This window comes from Myxine glutinosa, chromosome 1, assembly GCF_964187855.1.
Source record: "Myxine glutinosa chromosome 1, kmMyxGlut1.1, whole genome shotgun sequence".
In the NCBI taxonomy this organism is placed as follows: Eukaryota; Metazoa; Chordata; class Myxini; order Myxiniformes; family Myxinidae; genus Myxine; species Myxine glutinosa.
This window is the reverse complement of record NC_136261.1, coordinates 363114217-363123845: the sequence shown is the minus strand read 5'-3', so window position 1 is coordinate 363123845 and position 9629 is coordinate 363114217. Positions and strand designations below refer to the sequence as shown.

Below are 9629 nucleotides of genomic sequence, written 5' to 3'. Positions count from 1 at the left end.
AAAATCTCCCCCGACGATCACGAGGCCAGAGGTGGAGAGGAGGGGCCCCAATTGGCGAAGGAGCTCCACTCTTTCTCCCACCGTCGTAGGGGCGTACACATTGACCAAGGTCAGTGGGGTCGATGACACCACCACCCTGAGCGCGGCCAATCACCCTGGAATAATTTCTTCGAGACTAAGACCTCGACATTCGGGCTCTTAATAAGGAACCCTAATCCTGCCGCACTGTTAGTGTTGCTTCCAGACCAATACGACTCCGTACGGCCAATTTGCGTGGAGGTATCCATACTCACCGTGCGGAATATGGCATTCCTGCAACAGGCAGACATCCCATTCAAAATTGCGCAGTTCTTCAAAAATAGCGATCCTCCAGACCGTGGTACGGACTCGCAGTACGTTTAAACACGTTAATTTAAAGATCATAGGTGTTGGTGTATTAATCACCAACCCCAGTGCAAACCACGAAAGGGGAGTCATCGGACTTATGAAGCTCCTCCCTCCTTGCCAAGACATGACGGCTACCATTCTTCCTCCTCTTGCAGTTCTTCCCGCAGCCGGGAGCCACGACGGTGCCCGGGAGCCAGACTCCGTCTATGCAGACATTCTCCCCGGGCAGCAGGGCGAGGTCCTCCTCCTCAGGGGTCAAAAAGATTACCCCTTGCCCACCGTCCGGGGAAGAAATACACGTCCTCAGTGAGCAAACCTTCGCTGAAGCCCATGGCCACAGCTGCCCCCGGAGGAGGGGGTAATGGGAACGGGAACGTGAGCGTGCAGGGGAAGACTGGATTTGGGCCCTCCCCCGGTGACCTGCTGCGGCCAACCCCGACTGCACCCCCACCCCTACCACGAGCAGGCGATCCCCCAGACCTGGATGGGTCGCTTGATGCACGGCGGGGCTCTGTGCCCCACAGGAGTTTTTGTCTGACGTTCTTGCAGTCTTTCCCTGTGGGGCTTTGCCCAGAGGAGCTTTTCCTTTGTCCTGGCCCCTCCTCCGATGCTTCTTCTCAATCCATTGTCCGGGGTCACTTTGTTCATAGCCGGAGGAGGAGCCATCACTTCCAGCCTCCGGCAGCGGGGTTTCTGGTACCGAGGATGTTTCTTCTGACCCCGCCACCGGAGCCACCATTCCTTGTGCTTCCTCCTCTCCCACCGGAGTAGGCCCGACACCCGGCGAAGCCACATCCAGGTCCTCATCTGGAGGTGTAGGAGCTGCCTCTCCCTCCTTGTTCTCCTCGCCCTCCAATTGTCCCCCCTCCAACTCCCTCCCTTTACTTTCTGCAGGGTGGGGGGCTGACACACACACCGGCCCATTAGTCCCTCCCTCCCCGGTCCCAGAGGCAGTACCCTCCCCTGTCCCTGGGGCAGCACCCTCCCCTGTGCCAACACCCCTCCCCCTGTCCCTGGGGCCACACCGTCCCCTGTCCCTGGGGCCACACCGTCCCCTGTCCCAGGGGCAACACCCCCACTCCCACCCGCAGAAGCATGCATCCTACTAGCGTAACTCTGCGGGCAGGAGCGGAAAGTGTGCCCCGATGCACCACAGAGGTTGCACCGCACCACTTGGGTGCAGCGCTCCCTCAAATGTCCCAACTTGCCACACTGAGTGCAGATGTTCACTGTACACCCAGTAATCAAGTGACCAAGTTGACCGCATCGGTGGCATAATTTCGGCTGTCCCGCGTGAAAGACTTGCCCTCGGTCCAGCCCAACCATAATCCCATTAGGGATGTGGGTGACCGTGCCATCCTCCCTCGTCCGCAGCTTTACCCGGAACTGCCGAGCCCCGGTCCAAATACCGAGGCCGTCCCGGACGAGCCGTACTTGGCCTCGGATGTCGGCGGAGCGACTGAGCCAAACTTTGACATCATAATCACTTACGCCTTTGTTGTACAGGCGGACGGTCATGACTCTCTCCTGTGTTTCTGAGAGAGCCTCGACCGCCCAATCTGCCAGTTTCCCAGCAGACTGAGCGGTAGCCCACCGGCGCCAGAACTCGACAAGTCCCTGCCCTGTCTGAAAGGACACGTCGAAACCATGGGTGAGAGAGATCAGGCAGAAAAAGCCAGCAGCCTTAAACCCCAGCACCCCCAACAAAACATCCCAACCGAATTGTTTTCGAGCCGGCACACCAATCATTAATCAACCGAAACTGGACACGATTATGGCGCCTGCTCGCCATACCGGGGTTCTCGGGAGGGCGGAGGACAACACTCGGGGGGAGGGGGGAGGGGGAAGGGAGGGAGTGATGGTGAAACGAAGGGGAGCGCAAGGCTCTCCCCTGTCTGGTGGCAACGCCCCCAAACAGGAGGAAGGAAGGGTGAAAGCAGGAAGGGAAAAGAAGAACAAAAATGCAGGACAGACAATAAATAAGAGAAAACGAAAAGGGGGGGTGGGGGGGGGGGGGAAATGGGAAATAAACACGTACAGGATGAACACAGCAGAACACAGGAAACGAAAGCACCGGCAGAGAAGAACAAAACTGGTTCACTCTCGCCGGCACTCCCAGAATCCACAGCACCAAGCAAACACCAAAATATGGCCGCCACTCGGCTTCACAGCTGCTAATGCTGCGCCGCATCTCATTGGCTCTCCAGGTTCTATATACTGTATACCTCCATGGTAACAGGCATGTTTTGAACGGCACTGCACTAGTTATTTTAAAAGACAACTTTAATGTTGCAATAAAAACGACTGTCGGATTCATTCAATCAGAACAAACAAAGAATCACATACCTTTATCCTGTGTTCTTTTTACCATCTCCAATTTTCTCTTCTTCCACCCTTGAGCGCCAGACTAAATTTTTTTAGGAGCCATTTGTGTATTCTGTTGGTCAAAATTAGTTGTGAATGGGAGATTGGGAGAGCGAAGGCAGGTGCTGGCGATGGCGCTGCTACATAACAAAACGTTGACGGCAACGTTACCCCCAGCATTACATGGCTACACACTGAGTTAGCTGTGTGTGCCCCCCCCCCCCCTAGCGGTTGTGGCCCTAAACAACCGCATAGTGTTTATACCAGCGGCCGGCTTTGACTCTGTGGAGCGCATAGCTCCGCCAGACTGAACAGTTTTTTAAATTTTATTTATCCTTGTCACATACGCTACATCTCCACCAAATTTCGTCCGAATCAGTCAACAACTCCCCCCCCCCCCCCCCCCCCGTGTGAATTAGTTTGTGTTTATTTAAATTTGACAAATGTCGAAAATCTTCAGAACACACGGAACACTTATATGGCTTCTCTCCCATGTGAATTCGTTTGTGTCTATTTAAATTTGATAACTGATTTAAAAATCCTGAGAAAAATTCTGAAATCTGAAATCTGAAATTCTGAATAACTGAAAAAAAAATCCTGAGAAAACACAGCACACCTGTACGGTTTCTCTGATGTATGGAGATAACAACCAATGACACATGAGCAGGAGAGGGGCCAGAGGGGAGGAGGGGGTGGGGGAGGAGGGCCGGAGAGGGGGTGGTGGAGGAGGGCCGAAGAAAAACAGGGTGAAAACATAACCTCCATCCACCTTTGGTGAAGGTAACAACTTGAATGAACTTGCTGATTAAAATTCATGCAGTATGGCTTGGAACACAGCCTGTGTGCCATGGTCCTTTGGAACCATCATAGCCTTTCTGGTGAGGTTTTTTGACAGATGTCATCTTTGCATTCTGTGTATGAGCAGAGCACCGTACACACCAATGATCCTCGAATCACATGGCTTCACAAAGACAGGCCAGGATCTCTTACATTCGGCACAAGAGTATCCTCTTGTTCTCCATCTGTACCGTTGGTGACAGCTACAACCTCACAAAAAAATGATTCATCCACGATTTAAGTGTTGTTTGGATGGTGTGTAGAAGTTGAGCTGCATTTCGAAGATGCTGATAAGGTTTGATCAACTGCATGCACCTCACCTATTCTCCATCTGTTCTAGTGGGTTATTTCCTGATTGAACCATCCTGTTCAGTTGGTGATTGTAACTCTCAAACAAGAAAGCTGCACATGCATCCAGGCTGCCAAATTCCTTTACATAGTCTGCTATTATGGAGCATGCTGTGCACATTGTACACCAGAAATTCGGGACCGTATATTTCACGTCCTCTGGTGACAAAGAACAACAACAATTGATGCGCATACTGTTAGTGTTCTAAGTGTCTAAGTGTTCCGATGCTAGCCCAGGACAAACAAGGATGCACATAGCAACACTGAATGCCATGAAATGCTTGAAGTCTGCCCTTCAAATGTCTTTCTGCATAAGTTTCCCAGTATAAAGCATGAATTGTCTTGATTTAGTAGCTTTCCACCGTTCAATTTCATCCAAAGATCTTGACTTTTGTGAAAACACCTTTGGGACAGTTTTGGAGCTCCAATAGTGCAATAAAACCACCACGGGGTCGAATTTTTTTGCAACAATTGCCGTTTTCACTGCATTTCTATAAGGTCCTCGTATGAACATACTAAAAGTCTAGAAAGATCCAGGTGGGAGAAATGAGAAAATTTGTTTTTTCAAAATGGCTGCCAAAATTGACTAAATTATGGTAAAATGTTATAAAAACATTCTGTTGAAAAAATAGCAGTGTGATGTTTTATATGTTAGATCATGTGTCTAGACTTGTACTTTGCTTTATGTATTCACTTATTTAATGTGTGACCTTTGTTTTCAAAATGGCCACCAAAATGGCTGGAATTTCCAAATAGGAAGCAATCGTAAATTGGTCATGAGTCTTTTCAGATTGACTGCAGACCTAAAATTAAATATAAAACTTAAATGTAAATCTAAAACTTGAAAATCTGTTTTGTTTTTGTTTTTTGTTTTTTGTTGTTTTTTTTGCAAGAAGATTGGTACTGTTATTATGGGGCGTATCTAAGTTATGTAATTTGGGTGACATTAAAGATTTCCCAACTAAGAAAACATTCCACACACATGAACTATTCAAACGCTAATGTCTCAGCTCAACTTGCAAAATATGTTTGCATTTCAATGAATCTTTTGATATGCATAGATGTCACAACAATATCATGTTTTCTGTTATATTATGTTTTTACTTTGTTTCAACAATTCATCCTATAATGTCATTGTGTATGTAGTACAGGCCAGTGGCATAATGTAATCCAACTCAGTCCTCGGTGTCATGATCATTCATATCTATTATTGGTGGCGAATTCAAGCACAATGTTCCGCGGCATTCTCCACAGGCTGAGGAGCAGTCAATGCCATGCTTTCTGCAACTACAGTAAGTTTCAAAAGTTCATGTTCATTCAGTAAATGAATAAGCAGAACAACAACAACACATAAATATGTACAAATTAAATACATACATCGCAAAACGTGCGGTCATCAAAGTCAAACGGATGAATTTGAAAGAAAATAGCAAAAGACGTGAAGGAAGGTCACGTGACCTTGACCAAAAACAACAACCTTCTGCAGCATCAATTTGTAGCCAATGTTCAACTCGTTGATGAATCCAGTTTGACATAAACTCTTCACACCTTTGACATATCTAGCTCTTAGAGAAAAGGTACCAGTCAAAGTTTTCAGGAAGGCCCCAACGCACGTCTTGCTATGAAAGGATGCTGGGAATTGGTACCTGGTAAAAGTTCTTAGCGCCGTGACGTCATTGTTCAATACTATCTTGCTCTACGAAGTGTTCAGATAGATAACTCGATTCCATTTGAGTTCTGATCGTCCAGGGAGAGAGTTGCTTCCGATTTGACCAACAAGCACCTCTGGTTGCTCGTGCTCCTGTAATAAGATTCACCGTCACTGTCTTCTGCTGCTATATCCTCAACCCATGTGCTACACTCTGCCCAAGTTACCTCGCCCTCAAAGCAGAAGGTGCAAGGTGGTGTTGCGACGTATTTGTCGTGTGCAAGCTCATGGGCGCTGCAACAAGGTGTTGGAACCTCACACGTACGATGAAAACGACTGTAGTCCACGTTGAACTGCTTTTCATCATCAGAAATGACAGGCTCAAAACGGTGGCCCCAGATTATTTCTGAAGCGAGGTAGGAGCTGCGTACCTGTCATCGCTGTCGCTTCCACGATTCCTTCGAGTATCACTACAATCTCAAAGTTCTGTGTTCTCAGTTTGTGCCTCCCCAGGTGGTATAACGGACTATCTGCGTCGATCTCGTGCACCACGGTTGCGGGCAACACGAAGAAGATGCGATCGAGACCTCGACCGAAGCCGACCTTATGGTTGACCTGCTCACAGGGCATGTACTCGCCTTCAGGTGTCACACGAGGTCAGTTTAGCTGAGCTCGAACGTGCGACCCTACGATAAGGCTCCGACGCAGGTTTCCGACTCTCCACATGACACAGGTTGCCGTCACGCATCGCTACTGTGGCAAATTTGCTGAACAGTAGTCTCTGCGCGCTTCTTTGGTTGCGCCATCTTTGCTATGATGGCGCCTATGATGAAGCAATTGACGAGGCAACCTACAAGAGACTGGCACACAACGAGTAGGATGGCAGATGGGCACTCCTCAGTGATGTAGCGAAAGCCAAAGCCGATGGTTGCCTGCGTTTCCACAGAGAACAAGAAAGCAGACGTCAAACTAGATACATTCTCCACGCAAGGAGTTACTTCTGATCTGTCCAAGTCTCCGTTGAGCCAGGCCAGAAACCAAAAGGTAACGGCAAAAACTAACCAGGTGAGTATAAAGGCAAGCACAGAGAAGAGCATCAACCATCGCCGACGACTGTCCACACAAGTGGTGAAGATGTCTGCTAGGTAACGGCGTGGTTGATCGCTCAGGTTGGAGAAACGCAGGTTGCAGCAGCCGTTCTTGTTAAAGCGTTGCCTTTTGTGTGACCACGCACACCTTTCGTCTTGCTGAAGGGACCGCAGGCAAACCTTCATTTGCTACTGCCGTGCTGTGGGACGACCATCCCCGACAACTGCTGCCCATCGCAGTTGTGAACATGGTGTGGCGTATTGAGGTATGAAGCTCGAGCGAAGCTGGGCAATACGCAGTGTGCATCTGCGGGGGAGAGAGGAAAACGTAAAATTTGAAACCGATTATTATTATTATTATTATTTTTTTTTTTTCAAAGCGGAGTGGAGCAGTTGGCATGGGGTCGATTTGCCATCACTCTCCCAGTAGTACTTCGGGCAGGAATTTGAAATTGTGCCGCCGATGGCGCAACAACTATCACAATATAATAGCAACTCCATGCTACCTAGCATGAAGAAATGTCCACCAAACCTCAGCCTTCCGTTCTGTCCGTTTAGAACAACTCGGTCAACTTGCCCCTACTCCAATACATACATGTGCAGCAAAATGCGTGAAGGCCTGCACCAAAATCTAGTTCCCTTCAACATTTACACAGTCGTATATTTCCGAGGTGAAAAAGAAAAAACGCAACAAAAACGGTACCTTTCATTCCTTTTCAAAGGTGACAATGACCCAAACAGCCCTAACTATGTTGGTAGACAAAGGAACCTCTGTTTGTTTCCCAAAGCAACATTTAATGGAACAACCTTTGGAGTCGCACCATTTTCGGAGGAAGGAAAAATGCCATGACAGGAAAAATAAAAAAGAACAAACAAAAAAAAACACACAAAAAGGTGAAAAAAAAACAACCCTAAAACCCCCAAAGAAATGAACAAAAACGATGCAAAACAAAAATAGCAACGAAGGCTGGAATGGAATACGTGGGACATCATCTTTGAGACAAAGCATGAACTTTACAACGAATGTTGTCCACCGTCAACCCTTGACATCTGCACTTCTCCCTCAAGCCCTCATCAGCACGTAATACTTCGGCTACCTAAGGACACAACATACATTGAAGTAAATGCCAGTATTACCTTACACCAAGGCAATGACAAATCGGCCTTATGTCCATGGTGACTCTCTGCTTACCCTGGCTTTTCTAACCCGTTTTTGACGCAATCTCATTGGCGAACATGCGTTCCAGATGGTCCACAATTTCCTTGGTGTAATCCAACTTTCTCCTTCGTTGAACCTTAGAATGAGCATGCGGTGGACAAAGCATTAACAATGCGTCCCAATGCGAAATCAAACACCCATTAAGAAAACGTCATGTCCATGTACGAGATGAACAAAGACTTCTTGGAAATGTAGACTATGACGTTTACATGGATGAAAACTCTTTTGCTTACAAAACCATACGCGTCTGACGATTGCCCACTCCGCAAAGGTTTCCTTCGTCTGGGCGGTCAAACAATTCCTGCTCCTTCTGAAGAAAAGAAATGTCTGCTCAAGGACAAATGTCAACTTCATTCATCTCCGAATGTCAGCCAATCGTGATGTCACCCATTTCTTCAAGCATATGCTATAAGGTCGCAAAAAAAAAGAGAAGCACACAACATTCCATTCAAAATGACATAGCTAAAAGTCGACTGAAAATGAAGCACTCGCGTGTACGCTGCAATTACGACCTTTCAACGTTTCACGTAACGAAACAACTTTTCCCCAAGTCCTCGGCATGTTGCTGTCCATGTTCATGTCCTTTTATTTCACCTCCTCCTCCATGCATGTGAAAGCAGGAACTTCTCTTTAAAGTGATTGACATGCAACCAAGAGTCATGGCAAACATGACAATGAGTGCATCCTCTCGATTCCTCAAGCACATGATGTGCTGTGTATTAGTAGTCGCACCTACAAAGCACTCTGCCTTACACGCTTCATCATGCTGAACTACCTACCTCATGCCTTTACATAAAAGCACTCGCACCCAATGCCCGTATGTCGACATCTCGTAGCACTAACAAAACAACTACTATGGCCATATATGACGAAACATGTAATGCCCATTTGCAAACAACTCCTCACCGTCGAGCACCAAGCTCAGCAAATGCACTTATTTATTCCATGAGACACTTATAATGTTGACTGCTCCCAATGGCAGCACAAGCCCCTGCACCAGCAACACTGGCGTCCTCGTCGTCCTCGTCCTCCTGCTGATCATCGTCAATGCCCTCCTCATGCCCGTGCTCCTGCTCCTGGTCGACCTTCTCCGCGTCGCTCTCGTCCTTCCCCTGATTGTACTCGTCATCCTGGTCGCCCTGCTGGTCATCGTCGTCTGTCGCCCTGCTGGTCGTCATCCTCGCCCTACTGGTCGTCGTCGCCCCGCAGGTCGTCTGGCTGCAGGTCGTCCTACTGCTTTTCCCCCTCCTCCGATGTCGATGCCTCGGTCTTGTGGCCGACGACACAAAGCGCCTGCCTTGATGTGCCAGGCACTTGTTCGGTTTCACCTCCTTCACCAAGTAGGGAGACAACGATGCATCAATGAGCCTTCAGCATAAAAACACATGTGGATGCACACTGTGCATTGCAATGCAAGAACAGGAAACACCAACTAATCCTTTCAATCACTTACCATCCCGTCCATGCATGACTTTCAGCCTCTTGGCAATGAAAGTACAACACCTTGCCACCGTCATTGCCGTTTCCCTTGGCCGAAGCAAATACGGCCGTCGAGTGCTTCGACACACCAAAATGGCCTCCACTTCTGAACGGATGAATTCCGTCCTGGCGAAGGCGCACTTGAACCCCGAGTGATGGGTTTGGTGTTCCCCTTTGCCTTGGCCGGCCGAGCAACGCCATGGGCGTCCCGCCGCGAAAAGTGTGAACGTGCATTTTGCCCAGCTTCCTCCATGCACCC

The 9629-nt window shown here is 48.3% G+C and overlaps 1 pseudogene; it reads right to left on the bottom strand.

Annotated features, from left to right (window-relative positions):
* Positions 1-5643: 5643 nt before the first annotated feature.
* LOC137419190 (ATP-sensitive inward rectifier potassium channel 12-like) lies at positions 5644-6858 on the bottom strand (annotated as a pseudogene).
* Positions 6859-9629: the final 2771 nt, after the last annotated feature.